Here is a 25,067-nt window from a genome sequence, read left to right as displayed (position 1 = left end):
CACCGGTGAGTCTTCACTGGTGACCGCTAATCAGGACGCGACACAGACAGAGCCGCAGCATCACAATGAAGTCGGGTGAAGTTCACCCGAGTTCATTCTGACAGTGCGGCTCTGTCTGTGTCTGCTGTCATCTGCCATTCAGCTCTGCTACATGGCTGTCTGTGTCTGCTGTTAGCGGCCATGTAGCAGAGCTGAATGGCAGATGACATAGTAAAAACGCATCCCTACACATTACACACGCTTGGCAAGTCAATAAATAAAAAAAAAAAAAAGGTGCATACGTCACAGAACACATGATCTAAAGGATCGCACACACAATTGACCAATTTAACATAGACTACTAACGCACGTGTGACAGCAAATGAACGACCAACGTGAAATCTCATAGATCCCGTATGCAACCTGGGCGTGTCACATCGCAAATGCGATTGTACAACTAATTGCAACGTGTAAAGTGGGCTTAAGTCGCCGGTATTCACTAATCCCTCCCATTAACCAAAAGCACAGTATTACAGATATTTTATCTAAAAGAGCGGTTCTGTCATGAAGTCTGCAGTTTTGTACATAAGGCAGATTTAGGGGAAAGATCTGCTTTAAAACAGAATTTTTTGGTCTAAAATATTCTAGTTTAACAGTAACACGGCCAAGTTTGCATTTATATTTTAATTTACTACTTAGAAATAAATCTATGTATATTTTTTTAATTATTGTTTCTAAAACAATGATTGTCACTGCTGACTGGGTGTGGTTAGAGGCGTGGTCATGGGCGTGGCCTAAAAATTTGCCGAGGCGCGCTTCGTGCGCCGCAAACTTTCTCCCTCTTTCCATTCTTTCAAAGTTGGGAGGTATGTGTACCTCAAGCTTGGAAAACACCTTTGTGACTGCAGACTTGTGAAGCCTTCCATCGTGTGCTTTCAGGATTCTTCGGAAACAGACAGGCACATGACTGCAAGTGTATAATTTTGCATACATGCGGTCACGTGCAACTAGACGTGAGTGGCCTGACTCAGTATAAGAGAGGACAAGTCTAGTCAAAATGTGGTTGGAAGTATGCAAATAGCACACTTGCAGTCACATGACGGCCCAGCTTGGGGGAGAATCCTGATAATGTGCACTGTGCAGATTTGTGAATCCTCACAGCAACAGGGTGCAGTCATAGTGACTGCATACTTCAAGTCTGGAGAACGCCTCTGATAAAAAGAAAAAAAAATATATATATATATAATATACAGTATATATATGATATAGGTATATATTTATATTTTATAGCTGATTGTTATCCATAAGTGTACATATAATTTATGAAGACTGTAAACCTGAGCATAATTCTGTATTAATTTATTTTTATACTTATAATATAGAGTTTACTTTTCCTCAAACAACATTAAAAATATATCCATGTAGTAAAAGTATGACTCTGGTGGGACTCGAACCCACAACCTTTGAATATCCTCCTCTCACTAGAAGTCCAATGCGCTATCCATTGCGCCACAGAGCCATCTGTTGCCTGTCTGTCCCGGGCTGTGACTTCTGCTGGATCAGCTCCATGAGTGTGTGGTGGAGCAGACACTGACAGTGACACCCTGGTGTTATGTGCTCAGGAGAGTCCATCATTCACGTTACTACTGATGAGCGAATAGTAAAATATTCGGATTCAGATTAGTGCTGAATAATTTCTATTGTTCGTGAATTCTTTCCAAATAACAAATCCATTGCAAGCCAATGGGAAACTCAAATCATTTTCTGGAGGACCTCGGAACTAGGTCTGGGCGGTCTGTAAAATTGCTGAAACAGATGGAATGGGAAAAATACTAAAAATCTTTTATATTATCTCACCAGGGTCATTTAAATACAAAAGAGTAACCCCTGTGTGGTTTAATAAAATCTAAGGTATATCTGTACCGCCCTGAGAGGGGCTCGGCTGCTCCCTGGCCGGGCCGAGCCGCTCGAGGTCCGGGCTCGGGTTGTCGGTGGCTCGAGCGCCTCCGGACCGGGGGCCACGTTGCTCTGTTAAGAGAAGGCAGTGGGGTGGTGGTGTGAGACGAGGTTCGCAGCCAGGGTCCGCGTTGCCGTTGTACGGGTCGTGACGCCACCCACGGGTCGTGGTGACGGGATGCACCACCGCTGCGGCTGGAGTGAAGGGGGCTCCCGGGATCGGTGTTGAAGGCGCAGCCTGGATGTTAGCCCCTCCGTCGGTAGGGGCGGTGTGTCCCGGGGCCCAGCGGGACGGGCGATTATGTTGTCGGGGTGCAGGGCACCGTGCTGAGGTGCGATGTCGTGCCCGGATGGCACTGGTGTACTCACTATTAATTCACACTCAGAGTCACTAGTAAACCAAAGTTCGGGTATGGTCGGGTCCCGCAGCCGGCTGCTTGTGTCCCTTGTGAGGCTGATGGTGACCCCTATCCCTTGCACCTCTTGTTTTGACTTTTGGCTCGCCTGCCTGAGCAGTGGTAGCCCGCTCCCCGGCGTTTAGCTGCCGGAAGAGCCCTCGGTTGCCCGCAGGTGCTGGCCTGTCGGATGTTTGGCCCTTGGCGGTGGCTCTCACCTGTTATCGGTGGGCTGTTGCCTTCTTTCGGGACTTTGGGTGAGGATGAACCCGTGAGGTCTAGACTGCAATCAGTGAATTTGCCTAAACGCAGTGGCTTCTAAGCTAGGACGGGGTCTGAGTACCCGGTTTCTGGTGCTCCAGTAAACGGTCGACTCCCCGGTTCAGGGCCGGCGGGCTACAACCCTGGCCCGGTCCCTACGGTTCCACCGATTGCTATACCGGTACTCCTGCAGGCAGCCACCACCGTCTGCCTGCCTGACGTTACGGGGATCCCAGGCTCCAACCTGGGTCCCTGACAGCTTTTCTCCTCACACCTGCTGTCAACTCCTACTCTCCTCAACAACTCCCACTCCAAAACCCTTTGTCTTTCCTGCCTCAGGACAGTAGTCTCCTCGGTGGGTGTGTCTTTCCACCTGACTCCGCCCACCTGGTGTGCCCTACTTGCCCTGAGGGAGGCATCAGGTCTCCCTTTCGGGTGATGGGTGTGTCCTCACAAGGGATGGGGGGGTGTGTGTTGTGTGGTGGATGTTGTTACCTGTGACCCCAGGGCGTCACATATACATAAAGAAAATTATACCCTTAAGACAACAAAACAATCTAATAAAAAAAATAAATAAATAAATATTATATATATATTGTGCATACTGAAGGACCAGTATGCCCTGTGAAAAATGAGGATCCCAGGACTATTCAAATACCCTGCTCAAAAGCCCTAGGGTACGGTCCTCTACCTAACAGAGGTTAGATACCCTAAAGGAATGTTGATGGTGCCCCCGTTCCATAGCGGCTGACCCTCACTGACCCTGCCACTTGCTAACAGAATATTATGGAGAAGGAGGCTGGGAAAAGATCAGAATATATTTCCCACGGTACCCCAACAGTGATTGCAAGTGAACTGACCTGATCTGAACTCAGTGACCTCACCTTAGGTCAAGTCATTGAACTCAATGCCGGATTACTGGATTAAGCAATGTGTGCACATTAAGTATTTGGTTGCCGACCTTTCTGCATCAAATCTGCAGCTCCTGGCAAAACAATTCAAAACAAGACTGCCGCGGAAACACCATCACATGTCTCAACGCTGGCAGGAAACTAGCCAGGTCTTTCACCGGGAAGGAACAACCACGGGAAGGGCAGTCTCCAGTCAAGGAAACCGCCTATGCCAAAACATGATATCCATCCACAGACAGCTGAATCGGGGTATTTGCCCCTCATCAGTGTGGAGTAGGAAACTGGCTAGTGGGAGCAATGCCTAGTAAAAGACTACATAAGCAAGGATGATTGACCTTAGGGAGATCAACATCCAGCACCACGGAGACACCATCACATGTTTCTCAACGCAGTGATTCTAGAACAACGCCCCCTGGGAAAATATGCAAAACAAGACTGCCGCGGAAACACCATCACATGTCTCAACGCTGGCAGGAAACTAGCCAGGTCTTTCACCGGGAAGGAACAACCACGGGAAGGGCAGTCTCCAGTCAAGGAAACCGCCTATGCTAAAACATGGTATCTATCCACAGACAGCTGTTTCGGGGTATTTGCCCCTCATCAGTGTGGAGTAGGAAACTGGCTAGTGGGAGCAATGAGGCGTGGAGGTTGGGAACCGCAGCTATCACTATTCAGGTCTGTACTATTGCTGTATACCATTGTTATGACTGTGTTCTATGGTCCACAATGTTGGATGTATGATAGATATTGAGCTCTATCTGTGTAATCTACAGACTAACAAGTGAGCAGTGCTCAGTTTCCTGCTTCGTATGTCTGTAGGGATGTATAATATTTTGGAAGCAGTGTGATTTGATTGAATTATATGGGTAGGAGACATATATGGGGTATATTGGCATTTATGAAGGTACTTTACTGCCATCAATGCGATTTTGGATGTGTCTCCTAATTATATCCCCATATACCAATAAATTGTATCCCCATATCCTAGCAGACATTGGAAGCAGTTTGTAGACAGAGAAGCTCTATATTTAACCTGCTATAATTGAAATGTAGTCTTTTTTGAGCTTCAATATATCAGCATTTGACAGTGGCTATATTATATAGTATTATGCAGAATTATACTATTTATAGGCAGACCAATGGTCCCTGTGTACTCATTATTTGCAAAAGGGATCCGCTGTAGGTTCCAAAACCTTCCCCTTCCCCAATGTATGGGAGTTGCAGGTACTTGTCCTCTCACCTTGTTGTGCTGTTATGTCTAGATGTGTAATTTTATGTATTAAACTTTATCAATAAAATGCACTTTTGTAAGGAAAATTAGCATTGTATGTATTCTTGTTAAGGATACAAGTGGTTTTCTACGTTGGTATATGCTATCCTGGTTATAGTGAACAAAATATGTGGAATGTGTGGTCACTAGTGAGAGCAATGCCTAGTAAAAGACTACATAAGCAAGGATAATTGACCTTAGGGATTGACCATCGGCTTGCGATGTCGCAACGTGCAAAGCCCGCCTTAGATTAGTATATAACATACAATCAAATGGTCTATGGAAGCCCCACTAGTAACGACCCGGCGCCATCAGCTGCTCCTCTCTGCTTTCAACCGCATTGCCCTTTTGCTGACTGGCACTTTCCATAAATTGTCCCTCTGAGACCTCAGCTCAGTAGGGACCCCCCCAGGTTTTTCTGACCACTTATAAGCTAGGGAAAGAAGGAGTAGGAGATTTCCCCCCCAAAGCATGTCCCCCACTTCCTTCTTCCCATACCACCAATAGGAGTTTCAAAAGACCCATTCTGTCCACTGCCATGACATAAGGGTTAATCCCAAACAGCCTTCAACACAGAAAAGAGAAAACAGAAATTCAACTTTTTTGTCATCACATTTTAACCACCTCCAAATATGGAAGGGTGAGTGATATGCTGATCCACCAATGGACTAAACATGCCCCGCCCTGCCTACCCTATATACGCTGATCAGTCTATACACTATATACACCAATCAGGTAAGATCCCATTATGACAGCCCTCCTCTGATCCCTCCCACAAGTTTGAGAGAGACCCCAACCCCCAGCCTGCAAAACACCATTTTAAATCAAAACAACACTCTCATTTTTAACCACCTTTATAACCAAATTAGGGCCTAGCAGGCATCCCCGTCACGAGGCCCTCCTTTTTAGGCCTTTTGAGGTTGCAGCCTGATCCATACTATACTTAAGGAGACAGGTATTATGTTTTGTCTAGAGCTGGGGTCTCAACTCAGCTAGGTATATGGGCCTCATATAAAAAAAAAAATATTCGGGGGGTGCATTCTTTCAGGGCAAAGTGACATTTTTCGTAATACCTTATTTTTTTCTATACACTTTTGAAATATCTTTTTAAAAAAATTTCACTCTTAAAAAAAAATGTAAATGGCATTCATTGTATGGGTTATGGTACTGTTTTATAGCTTGAATCTTTACGAATGTTGCGATAACATGCACTCTTTTATTTATTTTAGTTGATATATATATATATATATATATATATATATATATATAAAAAAACATTTTTAATGGTGAAAGAAAATAAAATTCCATGCTTTATTTATAATTTATCATTTTTTTTTTCATTGTATCCCCTTCTTGTAAGTAATATCATTTTACAATTATCACCATATAGTAATTTTAACCAACATCTTGTAGTAATTTTCCCATGGGGTCCTCATCTTGTAGTAATGTCCTCATCCTGTAATAATGTGCCCATTCTTGTCCTATCCTGTAGTAATGTGCCCATTCTTGTCCCCATTGTGTAGTAATGTCCCCATTCTGTAGTACTGTGCTCTTTCTTATCTCCTTGTAGTAATGTGCTTATCCTGGAGTAATGTGCCTATCGTTGTCCTCATCCTGTAATAATGTGCCCCATCCTTGTCCACATCCTATAGTAATGTGCCAATCCTGGTCCCCTTCTCCTCAAAGCCAATGGTAGCTGGCAGACCGGTGGAAGACAGGACAGGCTGGCAAGATGAAATCACAGGAGACAGGCACAGAAGAGCACCAACCAGGCAGTTCTCGTGACATAGAAGGACCCAGTGGGGTATGTCACCGGATTTCCAGTCCAGAACAAACTCAAGAGCACGGATCAAAGGCAGACCTAGAAAAAAGACAATTGTGTACAGAAAGGACCTGTACACAATTGACTGACTTTTTTGATCTGTGCTCCCGCTTTCCCAGTTAGATAAAAAGAAAAAAATTTTTTTTTTTTTTTTTTTCACAAAAAAAATTTTTTACAAGGATTTTTTTCAAAAATTTTTCCATTACATTTCCTTATCAATGTCATTCACAACTTTTTCATATGGAGCTACAGAAGTGACGGACATACTTGCGAAAGTCACGGTTCCAGATTCATTCTTGTCTACCCCCTCGGAGGAAATACGCACCCGCGATTATGAAAAAGAACTCAGAAAACGGACTGCTTTTGAATTGCATTGCGCTACCTTGGCACAGTATCACAAAGTGCAACGGATACCCAGGGGTTTAAGGGTGTCCCTTAGACCCACTCTCTTTGCCGATAATGTTGATTACTGCACCAAATTTGAGAGCATACTAAACAAATGTTCCATGGACGTAATTATTTTGACTATAGAATTCCTACAAAAGGAGATTGAAGAACTTGGCCCCAAAATCCGATCTATTGAAGACCAGTTTTCCAACAGCCTACCTATCGCCGAATGGGACAAGATTCGGCAAAAGACTAAAGAGACCATTGCTGACTTTCAAAAAACTCTGCAAGACAGGAAACGCCAAAAGTTCATCCGTGACCAGGAGGATTACTCCAAGGACCGCGTGTATAGGTGGCGGTCATCAGACAACTACTCCAGACGACCATCTGGTCCCTCTCGATATTCAGCTTCTTCAGGCTCGGACAGTGAACCATACTTTTCCCGACCTTCAAATTTTTTAGATCAAAGACAGACATCAAGAGGGCGACCAGGAGGGGGAAGAGGAAAAACCTACACACCATATCGAGTGCAGACTCGGTCACAGGTATGACCAATTTGGTATTTAATATTTCTTCATACAATCTGTCCCCGATTGAGACACGGGTATTACAAAAAGGCTTGACTTATTGTCCCACCCCTTCTTTTAACACCTTCCAGTTGGATCAGGAGCTTAGACGGTTTTATAGGACATTGCGGCTTAAGGCCCATTTTTCTGACAAGGCGACTGACACACTGCCTTCCAGTACCAACAACAACCCTGGCTTATTTACTCTACACAATCTCAATCTCAGACAACCCAGCAAATTCAATCCCCCCAGACACTATCATCCCATTGAGACATATATATCACTGGTCTCTAGGGACATTGATATGACTCTCAGGTCAATTGAGAAAGGAGATTTTAGAGTAAAGAGTAATATTACACCGGAGGAACATGCAGCTATACGCACATTAAAAAATAACACCAACATCATTGTAAAACCAGCTGATAAGGGAGGAGCTATAGTAGTTCTGGACAAGTCATACTACGTCTCCGAAATCCACACACAATTGGAGGATAGGACCACGTATTTACCTATCTCCAGGGACCCCACAAGGGAAATACAGGTTAAGATAAAAGACATAGTTGACTACCACTTACTACACGGCACTATTGATACCAAACTAGCAGAGTTTTTGATCAAACCTGATCCGGTCATACCAGTATTTTACACTCTACCCAAAATTCATAAGAACTTGCAGTCACCTCCCGGCCGTCCCATTGTTGCCTCCACCGATTCAGCATTATCACCTCTGGCCATCACCATAGATAGGATTCTCACTCCATTGATCCCTACTATACCGTCATACCTGAGGGACACATCAGACTTCCTTGGACACCTACGCCAATTGTCTACCATTCCAACTGAGATTCTACTGGTCACACTAGATGTAAATAGTTTATATACTAGTATTGAACACGCAGACGGGATTCAAGCGGTGGACTGGTTCCTCGATTTACAGGGCTCTTTCACCATCACTCAGCACTCGCTCTGTATGGATCTTATTCATCTAGTATTGGACAACAACTTCTTCATGTTTGAAGATGCATTTTTTCTACAGCGCAGGGGCACTGCCATGGGGTCCAACATGGCACCCCCGTATGCCAATATTTACATGGCGCACTTTGAGGCCGAGTTTGTATACACGAATCCCCTATGGAAGAATCATTCATTACTATGGAAGAGGTTTATAGATGACATCTTCATGATTTGGCATGGCGATGTCTCCTCCTTGAACACCTTCTTTCAGCAGATTAACACATACAGGACGGGCCTGACGTTCACTATACACCATGACCCATGTTCAATCAACTTTTTGGATACCCTCATACAGATCTCACCTGATGGCCAGATTGACACTGATCTCTTTGTAAAATCAACGGACAGGAATAGTCTCCTCCATTTTTCTAGTTGCCATCCAGCCCACACCAAAAAAGCCCTTCCAATTTCACAACACAAAAGAGTGGAGAGGATTGTGTCCAACCCTGATAAGCGTGAGTTGAGATTCCAGGAAATGGGCTCCAAATTTATGTCCAGAGGCTATCCAGCCCACATAGCCAACAACCGCAGGTCACGGTCTGACACAACACGATCAGATAGTCCCCGTCTGGCATGTGTCAATACTTACCACCCTTTTTCCCCATTGATCAAAGGCATTATTGCAAAACATTGGCCATTGTTACATACCTCTTACCCTACAGTGACCGAGTTTACTCAACCTCCTTTATTCTGCTATAAGAGGTCCAAGAACCTAAGAGACAACCTAGTGAGGGCAGATATTGGGTCATCTACAAGAGTAGCACGCCAAACCTTTTTGGGAACCCCTAGGGTCGGTAATTATCCCTGTTTACACTGCTTACAGTGCAATAACCTAACTCGGGGAGACACGTTCACCCATCCTCACACTGGAAAAATATTCCACATCCGAGATTTTCTGACATGTGACTCCACGTTCGTGGTATACCTCATAAAGTGCCCCTGTGGTCTCGGATATGTTGGGGAAACCACCCAGCATATCCGAGACCGAATTAACAAACATAAATCGACAATTCGCTGTCAACAGGTACTATTACCTGTTCCACATCATTTTGTGACACATGGACATACTGTGGCCCAACTCAAATACCAAATCATTGAACATGTACCGCCAATGAGAAGGGGTGGGAATAGGATCAGAATCCTCAAACAACGTGAGGCTTTTTGGATACATACCTTGAGAACCCTAGAACCCAATGGGTTAAACAGGGAATATGATGTAACCTATTAGCTCTCTTTGCATTGTTCATGTTTTGTTCTAGATCCCTGGATTCCAGTGGGTCAAATGGTCAATATGATGTAATCTGTTCATCTTCTTATTGTACACCTTTTTCTTGGTTCTTTTTGTATTGATATATCCCGCCTCTTATGTCTGAGTGCGAGATATACACATATGTGTATGGACGTAAGATATGGATATACTATCTGGTAGTGATGTAACTGTCTATCTGTACATGCTTATTATATATTACTAATTCTTCTCCTTTACCCTTAGGTCTCCCACGTCCCCTGATCGCACCTGTTTCCAGCACATCACCTTCACTAATATTCACTACGGTATGGCTTGCATAGTGACACTGTCTTCCACTGTTCCAGGTTCACGTCCGTTGTAAAACGCGCGCGCGCGGGCTGCTCTGCTTTGCGCGCGCTCACGAGGTGCGGCGTCATACTGGCGCCCCGCCCCGTGTGGCGCGCGCCGGCTGTGTGCCCTTGCGTGCGCGCGCTCACAATCTAATAGTCACTCACGTGACCGCTCTGCCTTCCGCGCATGCGCGGGGCAGGGGCGCCGAGATCTCGGCGTCCTGTTCCACCGCGCATGCGCGGGGCATTGCAGCGTCATGTGCACAGTCACTTCATGGACTCAGGTGTGCTTTACGTCTCACACTGTGTGTACGCCCCTTTTTCCCACAATACAAATAGCCTCCCCCTGGCTCTATTGCGTCCCCGGACGCTCCACCTGTGGTAACTTCATTATCTAGGTATGTACTAGCGTCTACAACGCTAAGCTCTCACACGAACCTATGTCTAATTCCCTATTGCCTTTTCCTTGTAGAGCCTTTGGCCAGCTCACTGCTCATATTAATCACACAGCCTGCCAGTTAGGGAGGTATGTTGTATGGTGTGCTGCTAATTATACACTGTATACTGCTTGACACTTCATGCCTCTTACATTGCCCCTTTATCCATTGTAACAGGTTACATCCCCTTATGAACATGATCCCTGTTAGAATTTTCTGAATTGATTTCAGACATATATTTTGTGACGTTCTGATACTAATAGCGTCTTGAGGTATGCTGTATTCCCACTCTATCTCTTTTTTTCCCCACTTCTACATGTCTCCTTTTTAATGTCCTCCTTACAATATCCCAGACTCATTTATTAATCACCCTGATTATTGTCATTTCTCTGTTATCAGCCACTTTATGACTCCTGGGCATTTCCCTTGAACATTAACGGTAACCATACTATCATATGAATGATCCACGCCATTTGGGACCCTCTTTATGGTACATATATCCAATTTTTGTGTTCTCTTTAACCCATAGGGATCTATTATACTCAATCCTTGATAGTGGAATGTCATTCTAGCCCATACAGGCACTTAAATAATAATAATATAAAACATTTTTTTGTTCATTCCTATCGCTGCAGTAATATCCAATACGGACTTACTCAGGTCCCTCTTGACGAACACGACAATAATTTAGATCTTTGGCCCACCTATCCACGCGCATAAGGTAGATTCATGTATGATACTCATATCTCAGTAACTCCATGTCATACTGTTTATTCATTTATGTCTTGGTTTGGCTTGTTAGACGGACTCGGCCCTCCTCTTTATAATATTCCACCTCTTTGAGGATCTAACACCCTGTATTCAACAGGTATGCCCCCGACACCCTGTTATCCGTTTCTTTGTTCTCCCCCTTTTTCCTTCTGAAAACATCTTACTCTTTTTCTCCTCTTTTTCTTTTTCTTTTTTCTTCTTCTTCTTCTTCTTCTTTCTCCTTTTCTCTCTTGTACTTTATCCAACGATATGTGTTGATAATTGTATTCTTTACTCACATAGCGCTATTCTGATTTAAGAATCTTCGTATTTACCTGATACATCGGGTGCTCCTCTGAAAACCTACTCAGAAAAATGTTTACTCTGATTTGACATAGGTATGTCACCCATTTCTGCTCTTTGTTATGCCATAATATATCCTGTAGATCTCATTAAAATAATCCCTGTTACCATGGGAATTCCTCATGCAAGATAATTGTGGAGAGCTCTCTACATGCTTTTGTTCTTTGTCATGTAATTTTTTTGTTCAAAAAATTTTTTTGTTCTTTTAGTTTGTTTTTTTATTTTCTTTTGTCATTTTACTAATGTATCATATGTGTCTTTTTTTTCCTGTTACGACATCCATGTATATTACATATGTATGACTATGTTTTTCTTTTCTTCATATGTATTAAAAAATTCTGTCCTTGAAGAAAACCTTCGGGTTGAAACGTCGGACAAAATAAAAATAAAGATGTATTTTTGAGCACCATTTTGGATATCTCTCATATAATTCTTTTAGTGTGCCGGAGTATATTTGCTATTTTATTCTAGAAAAAAGACAAGACAGGGTTGGGAGCACAAGGAAGAGGATCTCCAAACGCGTATCTTCCACAGCTTCAGAAACGAAGCTTGGAGCATTCCACTCACGCATGACACAGACAAGAGATTCAGAAGGCGTTGGATGGAAGTCTGGAAATGCACCACAGGTTCAGGAACGAAGCATCCAGGTTTAGATTGGCGCATTCCACCCACGCACAACACCAACAAAAGCTTCAGAAGGTGTTGGATGGGAATCTGGTAATGCATCACAGGCTCAGGAACGAAGCATACATAGAAATCACAAGACCCCCCATAGCAGAGTTTCTATTTAGCACACACACCCCCCAAAAAAAATATATACTATTCAGCTGGGTCACAGAAGAGCCTGCCTCATAACTTTACAACCTTTACTAAGTAATTTTCCTCCTATTGAAACCCCTAGATTCCTCTTTTAGGCTATGTGCGCACGTTGCGTAATTGCATGCAGTTACGCTGCGATCTGCACCGCAGCGTAACTGCATACATCCTGCGTCCCCTGCATAATCCTTGAAGATTATGCAGGAGACGTGCGCACGTGGCGTATTAGAGCGCAGCGCTTCAGCTGCTGCCCGAAGCGCGCGTTCTAAGAAGTGACATGTCACTTCCTTCCTGCACTCTGCATGCAGTCCCTGCTCTGTCTATGGGAGGGGCTGGGAGGGGTACATGCAGAGCGCATGAAATCGGCTTTTGTTTCTGCAGCGATTTGAAGCGCGCGTGTGCAGTTCAAATCGCTGCAGAAATTTCTGCAGGGCCAGTACACAGCGTGCGCACATAGCCTTATATTGCAGCCATAAAGTACGATGCAACAAAAGGGTCTCACAAACACTGTATGATACCCCACAGTGACTTCCTCCACATGCACAGTATGATGACCCTACTGTACCCCCCTTCAACTACCCTGGCAATGAATGGGGATCCTAGCCGACACAGTAAGATCCCCATCTGTGACCCCCACACAGCCCTCCAGTATAATGGGTCTACATATAGTATAATGGCCCCTACTATCCCTCCAAATATTATAATGGCCTCACACAGTGTGATAGACCCCGCACCAACTTGCACACTGTATAAATTGCTTGCAGTTTAATTACCCTCAAATAACTGTAGATAAAGTATTAAAGCTCCCTCATAGCTGTCCAAATATTATAATGGACACACAAATAGACAGACAGAGAGAGACAGGGAAAGAGACAGACAGAGAGAGAGATAGAGAGAGACAGACAGGGAAAGAAACAGACAGAGTGTGGAGGTCACCTGAGCTGTAGTATGTTTGTTTAAACGTAATAAGAATATCTGTGTATATAACTAATCAAAATGTAGTTGTATAATTATCTGTCTGTCTATGTAGCCATTGCACAGACCTATAGTATAATTCAAAGTTGTATAATCATGAAGGAGTTAACCAAAGATGAAGCCAGAATGTGAAGCTGTAAGAAGTGTTATCAGTAATGTTCACATAGAAGGAATGTACGGGAAGCAGGCAATGTGATGTGAGAAAATGGGGAGTGAAAAGAACTCCTTGTTAGCTTCAAGGTTATTCATGCTTACGGTATAATTGGATCTATCGTATTAAACCAGTTCAGTTGGTGACGCTAGCTGAAAAGAGAGCATGTCTGTGTTCTTTGTCTTATATACATTGATATATATATATTGGCACCGATACACAGCTAATATGGCATCGTCTCTGGATATCCCAAATGAGGACTCCATTAGCAGTCTTCAACGCAAATTCCTCCCTTGACAGTTTGGCGCACTTAACGTGGGGCTCCACGGACGCACTGCTGACCTGGAGATACCGATCGTTTGGATGTCACGGACTGAGACCTCCCTCCGCTCCAACCAGGCTGATTCCCCTACAACCCTCGGTAAGTGTTACATATTTTGTATTCACTGCCGTTGTGGTTGTTCTTGGAGAGGAGGGAGTGACGAGCTGTGTGTCCATATCGGTGTTAAAAGGTACCTGATTGTGACTCAGGGGTAGTGCCCGCTGGAGCTCAGAGCACGATCCCAGCCCTGAGGTGTGGATCGAGTGTCACACGGGATCCAGAGGACGGTTGTTTGGGCAGGAAAGACGGTGGTGGCTGGATATAGCTAGTTAGACTGACCCGGTCTGTAATTAAAGACGCGGGGGGGTTCCCGTGACTGAAGATAGGGATTAGGACATTAAATTTTATACAGTTGACCAAGTCCGGAGGTCGGGACATTCTTGTATATGCATGTACATTTTTGTACGTCCTCCTCCTTTCATGAGACAGATCCTCAATGAAAGAAGATAGGGATTAGGACAATAAAAAATATTGGTGCAGCTGATCAAGTCCGGAGGGAATACATTTTGTACCCCTCCTCCAAGCGCGGGATACCCTTATTACTATATAGCTGAGGGAGCAGCTAGTATAGAGGTGTAGCCTTAAGTTCCGGCCGGGCTTTAACGTACACCGCATACTCATATATTAGTGTAATCCAGACACCACCAACATAGCAAAAATGTTTAGAACGGAGAAGACAAGGTTAAGAATGCTGAGGATTCAAAGAATGGATTTAGTAAGCATTCCTTAGGGAGGGGCACGTGCTGGAGACAGTTCAGCTGTGTGACATGCCCCGGAGATTTCCAGAGTATTATTTGTTGATTGATGCTGAATTGTGTAACAGAGTATTGCAGATATTGCTATCAGAAAGATATATTTAAGTCAAAGAAGGGGATGAGCGAGGAGATGTTGTGTTTTTCTATATGTTACCCGAGTATAAGGACAGATCTGAGGGTCCTCCGGCAGGTTGTTTTGTTGCTGCCCCACAACCTGATCCCCATTCTATTCCCTGTCCCGGAGATATTCACAGATGCTGCAGTCACTAGACAGCATCCCTTAACCCTTTCCACACCCATACCCCTTTTCCCTCCCATACTTGCAATGCCGTCTCTCCCCTCACCGGCCAATCTGACGTCACACTCCCCAATTACCAATCCCCTCCCCTTGGATCCCCCTTTTTCCCTTAGGACACATAGTGAGCCTTACCCCGAACCTGACGAGGAACAGCCCTCATTTAAATATGTCCCTTTCAACCCCACCCAGTCAGCGGCATTAATCCCCTGCCTGCCAGATCCCAGCATTAACCCTATGCGATTTTATAGGAAGATGCTACAGGTCCATCAGTTATACTCAGCTGCCCGGAAGGACCTTGTTAATCTCACCAAAGTAAAAGCAGGAGACAGTTTTTGGCCCTTAATGGAGCCCCATCTCACAATGCCCCCAGGCACTGATGACACTATTTTCCAAAGTGGACAACAGTATTGTGCCGCTTTACAAAAATGGGCTCAAGATCAATTGGTATATACAAATGTGCCGATGCAGCCCCCGCCACAGCCCATGCCCCAACAAAGTCCAAACCCCGTATACGTAGCTCCCAATCAACAAAACCAGCAGAGCCAGCAACAGAATTGTTGGCGTTGTGGTCAGCCCGGTCGTTATCAAAGAAAGTGTCACGCCCCCAAATCTCAGTATTTGGCCAGGTACCCTCAAAATCGTAACCAAAACTTGCAACACATAAATTTACAATAAAGGTGTTCCCTGTAGATCCAGTAATGATCTATCTGAAGCCTGATGTGCCTTTTCCCAGAGTATCACAGTATTCCTTTAAATCAGTCCCAGGAGATTTCCCAAGATACTGCCCACAGTCCGGCTGCACTCAGGAGTCTGCCCCAACCTTCCCTAATGACACAGGGGGGAGCCCCGGACTGCTTGCTTTTGTTGCAGTGATTGCCAGTCCCAAGCTACCCGCTCTAATGATGCTCTCCATTCCACTCCATCAATCTTAAGGTTTCTATAATATATGTTTCTGTAGTACTTTTGTTTCTGCTGGCTGACATGGTACAGAAATATATTTTATACATTTCTATAGTGAAAGTTCTGCCCATGGTTTTTTTTCCTGTATCTGTTTTTCCCACCAGCTGTTCTAATATCGCGCATCCTGAGGGAGACAGGGGAGGGCATAAGTCAGCGCAGGGTTGTGTGGGAGTGTTTTCAGTAAGCTGCTGCTAGTCACAAGTTGTAGAAAGCAGAGGAAAAAAAATAAGGAAGTAGAGAAAAGTAAAAAAAAAAAAAAAGGTAGCTTCAGCAGATTTACAAAGCTGTTTCTGTCTTATATACTAACAAGTGCTTTTTCCAGCTGGTGGAGTGGATTTTGTTTAATCCTTAGAGTTCAAAATTTCATAGGAGATTATCAATAGTATTCTGCTGCTATTTAAATAATTAAATTAATTTTGCAGGGAAAAGTATATTTTTTAAAATATACAAATTAGGGTTTTTTTTGTTTTTATGGTTATGTTTTTGTTTTGTATTATTTTTGCATACAGACTGCCAATATTGATTACTTTCCTTTTCTTTTGTAGATACAGAATATCTATGAACCCTGTTGTAAGGTTTCAAAATTTCCCAGTAGAGTATAAGTTATATTTATCGGTTGGTTAATCATATTGTTTACTGTTATGGATCTATATATTTTGCCAAAGTAGTATATAAAAAGGGAGGAAGTAGATATCTATTGCATTTTTCCAGCAGCAGACATATTGGATAGGCTTTAAAGCTGGCCTTTCTTTTGCAACAGTTATGTCATGTTTATTGGATTGTTATGAATGTAGGAATATATGTCTGTTATAGGAATGATCTAATCTATATTTCTTTTAGTCTTTTTGTTTTTATAGATGGAACCAGATGATGGTCGATTCTGCTCTGGATATGCCACAGTTTACACAACATGAGGTAATCTAAATTTAGGCCACTCCCTCCCCTCCTATCGGTACAGCAGGAAGTGACGTAAGTGCCTCTCTAGATGGGTGGAGCAGAGGTAGGTAAGATAGTCAAAATGTATGTAGGATGTAGATCTTTCCTATTGTCAAATAAGCTAGGTACGCCAAAAAGAAAGTCTAGATCTGAGCTGATGGAATCGGATGGAGATCCCCACACAAGTGCAGCTGACCAAGAAGCAGTGAACGGGCCTAGAGTTGAGGAGTCCTTTACCATGCATAGAGACCATGCCTCGGTGACACCGGTCACGTCAGTGACTTCTGTCACTCCTTGTGTTCTTAAATCCCTACAGGATCAAGTGAACCAATAAGGAGTGGAGTGCAAGACGCAGGGAGCCGGCTGACTGAGGAAGGTCTGTGGATGAAGGGCGGTAAGCTTTCTCTGCCATGAGATCTCTTCTTAATGATGGCCCAAGTAACATGGACTAACATCTGTGACAGTTGGCTATCAGTGTGCGCTTTGGTGATGCCAGGGTTCAGTACCCAGGTAGATAAACTCACCCGGTCTTGTGAAGCACGTTTTTAAAACAAAGAGGAAAAACTGTAAACAGTCCGTAGAAACACCCTGCACCTGCTCTACCCATTCTTAGAGACTGCAAACTGATTATAGATGTTTATCATGAGCACGTTGTATGCAAGTCTATGCGTGTGTAGATTTCTTTCCAGGTCTGGTCAGAAGCTTTCCAGTGCACAAAACGACGTCATTGCTGAAAATCCACATAATGCAAGTGGTATGTACAAAAACCAAACTGATAAGTTGTAAATCAATGCGTGTTTTGTTTCTCTTTAGTGTGTGTTGTGCTTCTCTTTAGTAATAAACAGGTTCCAATGTAAAATGTTTTTTTTTGGTCTAGCGCAAACCATGTATAATTTTCATATGATTGACTAATTAGAGAAATAAACAAGTGTATTTTCTAATTCCAGATCCTAAATCAGAGTTAGTAGTATATGGTTTTCGGTCAGGAGACTGATTAATCCTAAAAGGACACAGAAATTGCGATAAAGCTCAATGACAGGACAACATGGATTCACGCCCTGCATTGCAGAAGGGTCGATCCACCGGAGCTGCACTAAGCGTCCTGCTTATATTTATCCTTTACAAAAAAAACCTGTACAGTCCCAAACCATCATTGCCGAAACAGTTAGAAGAGAGGACTTAGAGAACCTTGAGATATGGGAAAGTCCAACTACAAAGGGTGAGGACTCGCCTAGGGGTCCTTGGTCTCAAACCGGTGAAGAAATCCCATTCCCCTCTCTACCCATGCCTCAACGTTCAGTCAGGCAGGATTTCCCAACAGATCTTTCTTCCTCTTTTCCTAAGGGAACACAGTACCCTTAGTATTTAGAAATGGCAGAAGTAAGTCAAGGGGGGACTGTTGAGGGTACGAATTGAGTAACCTAAAATACTTAATTCAGCCATTTCATAGACCCAAAAATGTGGTTTGGTTAATGTAATCTAACCATTTACAAATGTTTTTATCTCCTATTAACTCATTTGAATATATTCAGTGATTTTCCTTAATATAAAATGCTAGCTATGGATTCTCTCATCTCAGGAAAAGTTTTGGAAGAGCCTATCCCATCAGGCTGACGTCTCTCCGGCCTAGTCTGCTGAGCACTGGCAGTGACACGCGAGTTGACGTCACATCTCAGAAACCAATGGACCCGACACAACCGAAGCAGAAAGCGGCCGCTATTCTACCCATTATCCAAGAAGGTTTTTCCAAGTCCGTGCCACAAACTGTTCACATGAAGCCTCATCATGTTTTGTTGGTTTTTTTTATCAAGAGCAGATTATCCAGGTTCACAAAGTGGCCCTAAGTGGACTAGCACTGACTAAGCATCCTCCTTTTTGTTTCATATCCGGAAAGAAGAACCATGGACAATTTCCAATTTCCAAATGTCCTTTTGTTTTTTTTTTGCTTTTTAATTATGTGCTAATTTTTAAATAAGGTTTAGATTCAATTTTTCTTAATCAGGATAATGTGCCCTAATGAGAGTAATAAAGCCAATTCTAATAGCCCCTATAAATCATAGAGTTATGTTTAATAAATAAAAATAAGTATTTAAGGGGGGAGCTAAAGCCTATAGTGTTAAATTAAACAACAATCCCATAGAAAGCCCACATATATAGATTTAGATATAATTAAAGTCCCAAATAATAAAATATATCTAAATGGGGAAAATTTTTAAATTTAACCCCTTCACCCCCGGCCACTAAAACACCCTAATGACCGGGCCATTTTTTGCAATTCTGACCAGTGTCACTTTGACAGGTTATAACTCTGGAACGCTTCAACGGATCCTGGCGATTCTGAGATTGTTTTTTCGTGACATATTGTACTTCATGTCAGTGGTAAATTTAGGCCGATATTTTTTGCGTTTATTTGTGAAAATTTAGGAAATTTGGCGAAAATTTTGAAAATTTCGCAAATTTCAAACTTTGAAAATTTATGCCCATAAATCTGAGAGATATGTCACACAAAATAGTTACTAAATAACATTTCCCACTTGTCTACTTTACATCAGCGCAATTTTCGAAACAAATTTTTTTTCCGTTAGGAAGTTAGAAGGGGTCAAAGGTCATCAGCAAATTCTCATTTTTCCAACAAAATTTACAAAATAATTTTTTTAGGGACCACATCACATTTGAAGTGACTTTGAGAGGCCGAGGTGACAGAAAATACCCAAAAGTGACCCCATTCTAAAAACTACACCCCTCACACTGCTCAAAACCACATCCAATAAGATTATTAACCCTTTAGGTGCTTCACAGGAACCAAAGCAATGTGGAAGGAAAAAATGAAAATTTTACTTTTTAACACAAAAATGTTACTTTAGCCATAAAATTTTCATTTTTACAAGGGAGAAAAGAGAAAGTACACAATACAATTTATTGTGCATGTTCTCCTGAGTACGCTGATACCCCATATGTGGTAAAAATCAATTGTTTGGGCGCACGGCAGAGCTCGGAAGGGAAGGAGCGCCATTTGAATTTTTGAACGCAAAATTAGCTGCACTCATTAGCGGACGCCATGTCGGGTTTGAAGACCCCCTGAGGTGCCTAAACAATGGAGCTCCCCCATAAGTGACCCCATTTTGGAAACTAGAGGCCTCAAATAATTTTTCTAGATGTTTGGTGAGCACTTTGAACCCCTGGGGGCTTCACAAAAGTTTATAGCGTTGAGCCGTGAAAAGAAAAAAAATTTTTTTTACCACAAAACGGTTGCTTCAACTAGGTAGCTTTTTTTTCACAAGGGTAACAGGAAAAAATGCACCATAAAATGTATTGTGCATTTTCTCCTGAGTACGCAGATACCTCATATGTGGTGGAAATCAAATGTTTGGACACACAGCAGTGCTCGGAAGGCAAGGAGCGCCATTTGAATTTTTGAGTGCAAAATTAGCTGCACCTGTTAGCGGACGCCATGTCGGGTTTGAAGACCCCCTGAGGTGCCTAAACAATGGAGCTCCCCCACAAGTGACCCCATTTTGGAAACTAGAGGCCTCAAATAATTTTTCTAGATGTTTGGTGAGCACTTTGAACACCTGGGGGCTTCACAAAAGTTTATAGCGTTGAGCCGTGAAAAGAAAAAAAATTTTTTTTACCACAAAACGGTTGCTTCAACTAGGTAGCTTTTTTTTTCACAAGGGTAACAGGAAAAAATGCACCATAAAATGTATTGTGCATTTTCTCCTGAGTACGCAGATACCTCATATGTGGTGGAAAGTAATTGTTTGGGCGCATGGCGGGGCTCAGAAGAGAAGGAGCGCCATTTGACAGCAAAATTGGTTGGAATCATTAGCGGACGCCATGTCACGTTTGGAGACCCCCTATGGTGCCTAAACAGTGGAGCTCCCCCACAAGTGACACCATTTTGGAAACTAGAGCCCTCAAATAATTTTTCTAGATGTTTGGTGAGCACTTTGAACACCTGGGGGCTTCACAGAAGTTTATAGCGTTGAGCCGTGAAAAGAAAAATTTTTTTTTTTACCACAAAACGGTTGCTTCAACTAGGTAGCTTTTTTTTTCACAAGGCTATCAGGAAAAAATGCACCATAAAACGTATTGTGCAATTTCTCCTGAGTACACAGATACCTCATATGTGGTGGAAAGTAATTGTTTGAGCGCATGGCGGGGCTCAGAAGAGAAGGAGCGCCATTTGACTTTTCAAACGCACAGACGCAGTGCACTGATCGGCCGCTGCAGGACGCACGGTCGGATGCGATAAAAAAAAGCGTCGGGGATACGTAAAAAAAAAAGTCACGCCAAAAATTGACCATGGATGCAGATACGTTATGTGCATCCCTGATCAGCGCTTGGCGGGACGCACGGACGGATGCGATACAAAAAGCGTCGTGAATACGGAAAAAAGTCACGCCAAAAATTGAGCAGGGATGCCGATCCGTTATCTGCATCCCTGATCAGCGCTCGGCGGGACGCACGGACCGATGCGATACAAAAAGCGTCGTGAATATGGAAAAAAAAGTCACGCCAAAAATTGACCATGGATGCCGATCCGTTATCTGCATCCCTGATCAGCGCTTGGCGGGACGCACGGACGGATGCGATACAAAAAGCGTCGGGGATACGGAAAAAAAAGTCACGCCAAAAATTGAGCAGGGATGCCGATCCGTTATCTGCATCCCTGATCAGCGCTTGGCGGGACGCACGGACGGATGAGGTGTAAAAATTGACAGGGGATACGGAAAAAAAAAAAAAGTTATACTCACAGTACCCAGAGGACTAGCAGGAGGATCACTGACCAGAAGAGCTGCAGAGGAACAGATGGCAGAGAGATGGACAGTGTGACGTTGCACCTTGCAACATAGGGGGTTACTCGCTCAGCATGAGGGCTTCAGGTAGACACAGGAGGCACAGTTTCTTAAGATCACAGCCTGCTTTATTCCACTTGATAAAGCACCGCGCTGGTACGGACATCACATGGCATGTACAGGCAGGAAAACAGGTACATTCCCAAACCTCAGCCCTTCAGGTTATGTTCAGTCCACAAGTCCCTGCAGAGCCTTCTCAGATGCTGTTTCCTTACCTCCACCCATCAATACACCCAGCTACTTCCTCCAGCACAGGAACTTCAGTGCCGGGCCCTGAGTGTGTCCAGAGGCCTGACTTTCATTCCTGGGACCACACCCCGAGGTGGAGATATGGTGAACAGCCGTCCCACCTATCTCATTAGCTGTCCACAACAGAGCCGGCCCAGGTAACACACCTTAACCCTCTCAGCATAGTACCAGTGATTATATCACATATCCTCCCCCTCTGCCCAAAGCCGGAGGGCTTTGGCACCTTGACATAGCGGACAAGAGCACCCGCTCCGTCCGCCCCGGACTACAGCCATTGACGTACCGTCCGTCACAGTCACCGGACCCTCCCCAGCGAACTCTCTCATACGCCCCCTGGTCAGTCCCAGCTCTCCAAGGCTGCCACCCACGGTCAGTGTAGGAGAGAGTCTCTCTCCCAGTCGATACTACCGTTCTGTCTAACCCTGAGCTATCCCGACCACTAGAGGGGTCACTATCGAGGGGCCTCAGCGGTGAACTGCCAGAAGAGGCGCCATATCCAGGCCCTCCGCATGGTCTGTGTATAAATCTATCGTGGGCTCTCCTACCCGGGCATCGTCGTCTGTTTCTCGGATTGTGCACTCTCTTGTCAACGACATTGGCTAACGACCCATCGCTACTTTCATTCAGTCCTTTGGATTGTGTCTCACAGGACTGAGACCGTTCAGAGTCTGTGCTATAGCCCGATGAATACCTGGGTCCTCTATGACCCTGGCTCCTTTTACCATTGGACTTGCTTTTGCCCTCTGAAGCAACACGTTCATCGAGCGGGCCACCTTTCTCTTCGGGGCCATAGCCCCTATATGGTCGCCAAACTACACCAACTTGGCGAAGTTGGTTTGCAATCTTCCGTCTTTCTCGATTCAATTGTTTTAACTCTTCCAGGTATCCCAAACGGTATTCTAGGAGGGCTCGTAGATCTTCAACACATCCAGTTGTGCCCACAATGGTACATGGAACCATACCGACTTCACAGGGCCTCCTGGCTTCGTTATGAATATCAATTCTTAATGTCGTCACACCGGTCTTATCAACCATCTCCTGCATGGCTCTTCCATGTCGTCCAATAAGCCTCATAACCATCTCTTTGGGCACTTGAATGATCTCTTCCACAAACTCCAATAACCGGCGAGCTGTCTTCACCGCTTCTGCAGTTGTCCCATAGATACGAAATGTTCCACTGTCTTTATCTAAATGCACAGCTGTGACACCTGGAACCTTCCTGGCTTGCTTAATATTATTTCTTAGTGCTCTCAATGCCAGTCCAATTAATGCTTTCTTCACAACCACCACTTCTTGAAAGCCTGCGGTCAGCTGCGCCAAGCGTCTGGTGTCTTCATCCTTCTTTGCCGTGATGAGCCACTTCGTACGAAGACACCGTAGGTGCATGTCACTCAGGATTGCCACTCGCTTCTTTGTGGCATCACTGAAAGAGCACACCACCAACTGATTAGTCTCTGCGGCAAAGTACACTTTACAGGCCCCTACTGCCTTCTGGAATCTCTCATGCACCTTCTCACTGGCACAGGCTTCTCTTAAGTCTTCCGGCACGTCTATCCGGTACTTGAAGACTGGTCTGCTTCCTTCACTGTCAAGGACACTAGACTGTTTCTCAGGTCTCTTGCCTTCCTCCATATTCTCCGCCAAAGGCTTCACCTGTTTAGTTACACACGCCTCAGGTTCCGCCCCGGCCTCAGAGCCTTCGGGTTTCAGGCTCTTAGCTGAGCCAATCTTCTTGTCTGCGATCTTGGTCTTACCCACTGAGTCAGTCAGGCTCTCAGCGTCTGATGAGACCTCACGTCCAGACTTCACCTCTTCCTCAGAGGCTCTTTCCGCTTTTACAGCACCTGCTGTTTCTTGGGACTTCACTGCATTCCCTCCAACTTCCACTTGGGTCTCTGCAGTGTCACCCTCTGCCTTCTCTTGGGAGTTTACAGCATCGCCTTCTACCAGGGTGTTACGCCCTTCAGCACGGCACTCTGTTCTTCTTAGAACCTTGGCCCCATTTTCAACATTCATCACTTCACCACTGGGTAGCTTACCGGTCTGCTCACCATGACCTTTGGGGATTTGTACTCCACCAACACTGCCCTGGATTCCTTCTCCTATATTATTCTGTAGGATGTCATCTCGTACAGCGCTATCATCCAACAGACCTCCAGCTTCATGCATGGAAATTATAGGAGACACCGCCATTACTTCTTTGGTCGGTTCCTTCCCTGCCATTTCACCCTGCTGATTTTTGTCGTGACAATGTGTCAGTTCAGTCTTTGATTCCTCTTTCTTTTGTAGGATATCACTGTCAGACTCTACCGTAGCAGTTGCTACTGGCAACGTGTTTTCATTACCCAGGTATTTCACTTTCTCTGCACCCTCAGGCGACATACACTGTGCCACCTCTCGGCGCTTATTACGTCTTCGGCGTCGGGAGGAAGTTTTCCCCTTCTCACACTTCTGTACCTCACTGTACTTGCTTGTCACCTTTCTGGAGTCAGTGTCTTTACTGGAGTCATCGTCACTCCCCCTGGTGTCCTGGACTAACACGTCCCCACTTAACCAGATGTCGGCCCCCTTTTCTGGAGCTACTATAACTGTAGTGGTCACACTGTCGCTTCCTTTTGGAGACGTCATGGTCACCCCTAACTCTTGACAGTCCTTATGTGGAGGTACCATCTCCTCATTGCACCCCAATATCCCACAGGGAATCTGTATAACCTCATACGGAAAAGAGGCTTTCTTAGGCGAGGGCCGACTCATTCCTGTGCAATCGGTCCCGGCCTCTGTCTTCCATAAATCCTGAAAGAGCTCAAAGTCCCGTCCTATGATAACTGGATATAACAGATCTGGCGCTACACCCACATCAGGGCGTCCCAAACGTTTGGCCGTTTGAATCATCACCCTGGCCAGAGGATATACTTTAGTGGTCCCATGCACACAACTTCCTTCTATCGTCCTACCCACCATCACATGGAGATCAGACATGGGTCTAACTAAGGTCA

At 44.4% G+C, this 25,067-nt stretch overlaps 1 non-coding gene across 1 annotated transcript; it reads right to left on the bottom strand.

Annotated features, from left to right (window-relative positions):
- Positions 1 to 1,412: 1,412 nt before the first annotated feature.
- TRNAR-UCU (transfer RNA arginine (anticodon UCU)) lies at positions 1,413 to 1,498 on the bottom strand. The gene is given in 2 exon segments: positions 1,413 to 1,448; positions 1,462 to 1,498. It is a non-coding gene; the product is annotated as a tRNA-Arg (tRNA).
- Between the last annotated feature and the right edge of the window lie 23,569 nt (positions 1,499 to 25,067).

The sequence above is a fragment of the Anomaloglossus baeobatrachus genome, chromosome 3 (assembly GCF_048569485.1).
Source record: "Anomaloglossus baeobatrachus isolate aAnoBae1 chromosome 3, aAnoBae1.hap1, whole genome shotgun sequence".
Lineage (NCBI taxonomy): Eukaryota > Metazoa > Chordata > Amphibia > Anura > Aromobatidae > Anomaloglossus > Anomaloglossus baeobatrachus.
The sequence above is the reverse complement of the archived record's forward strand: the minus strand, read 5'-3'. Positions and strand labels throughout refer to the sequence as shown.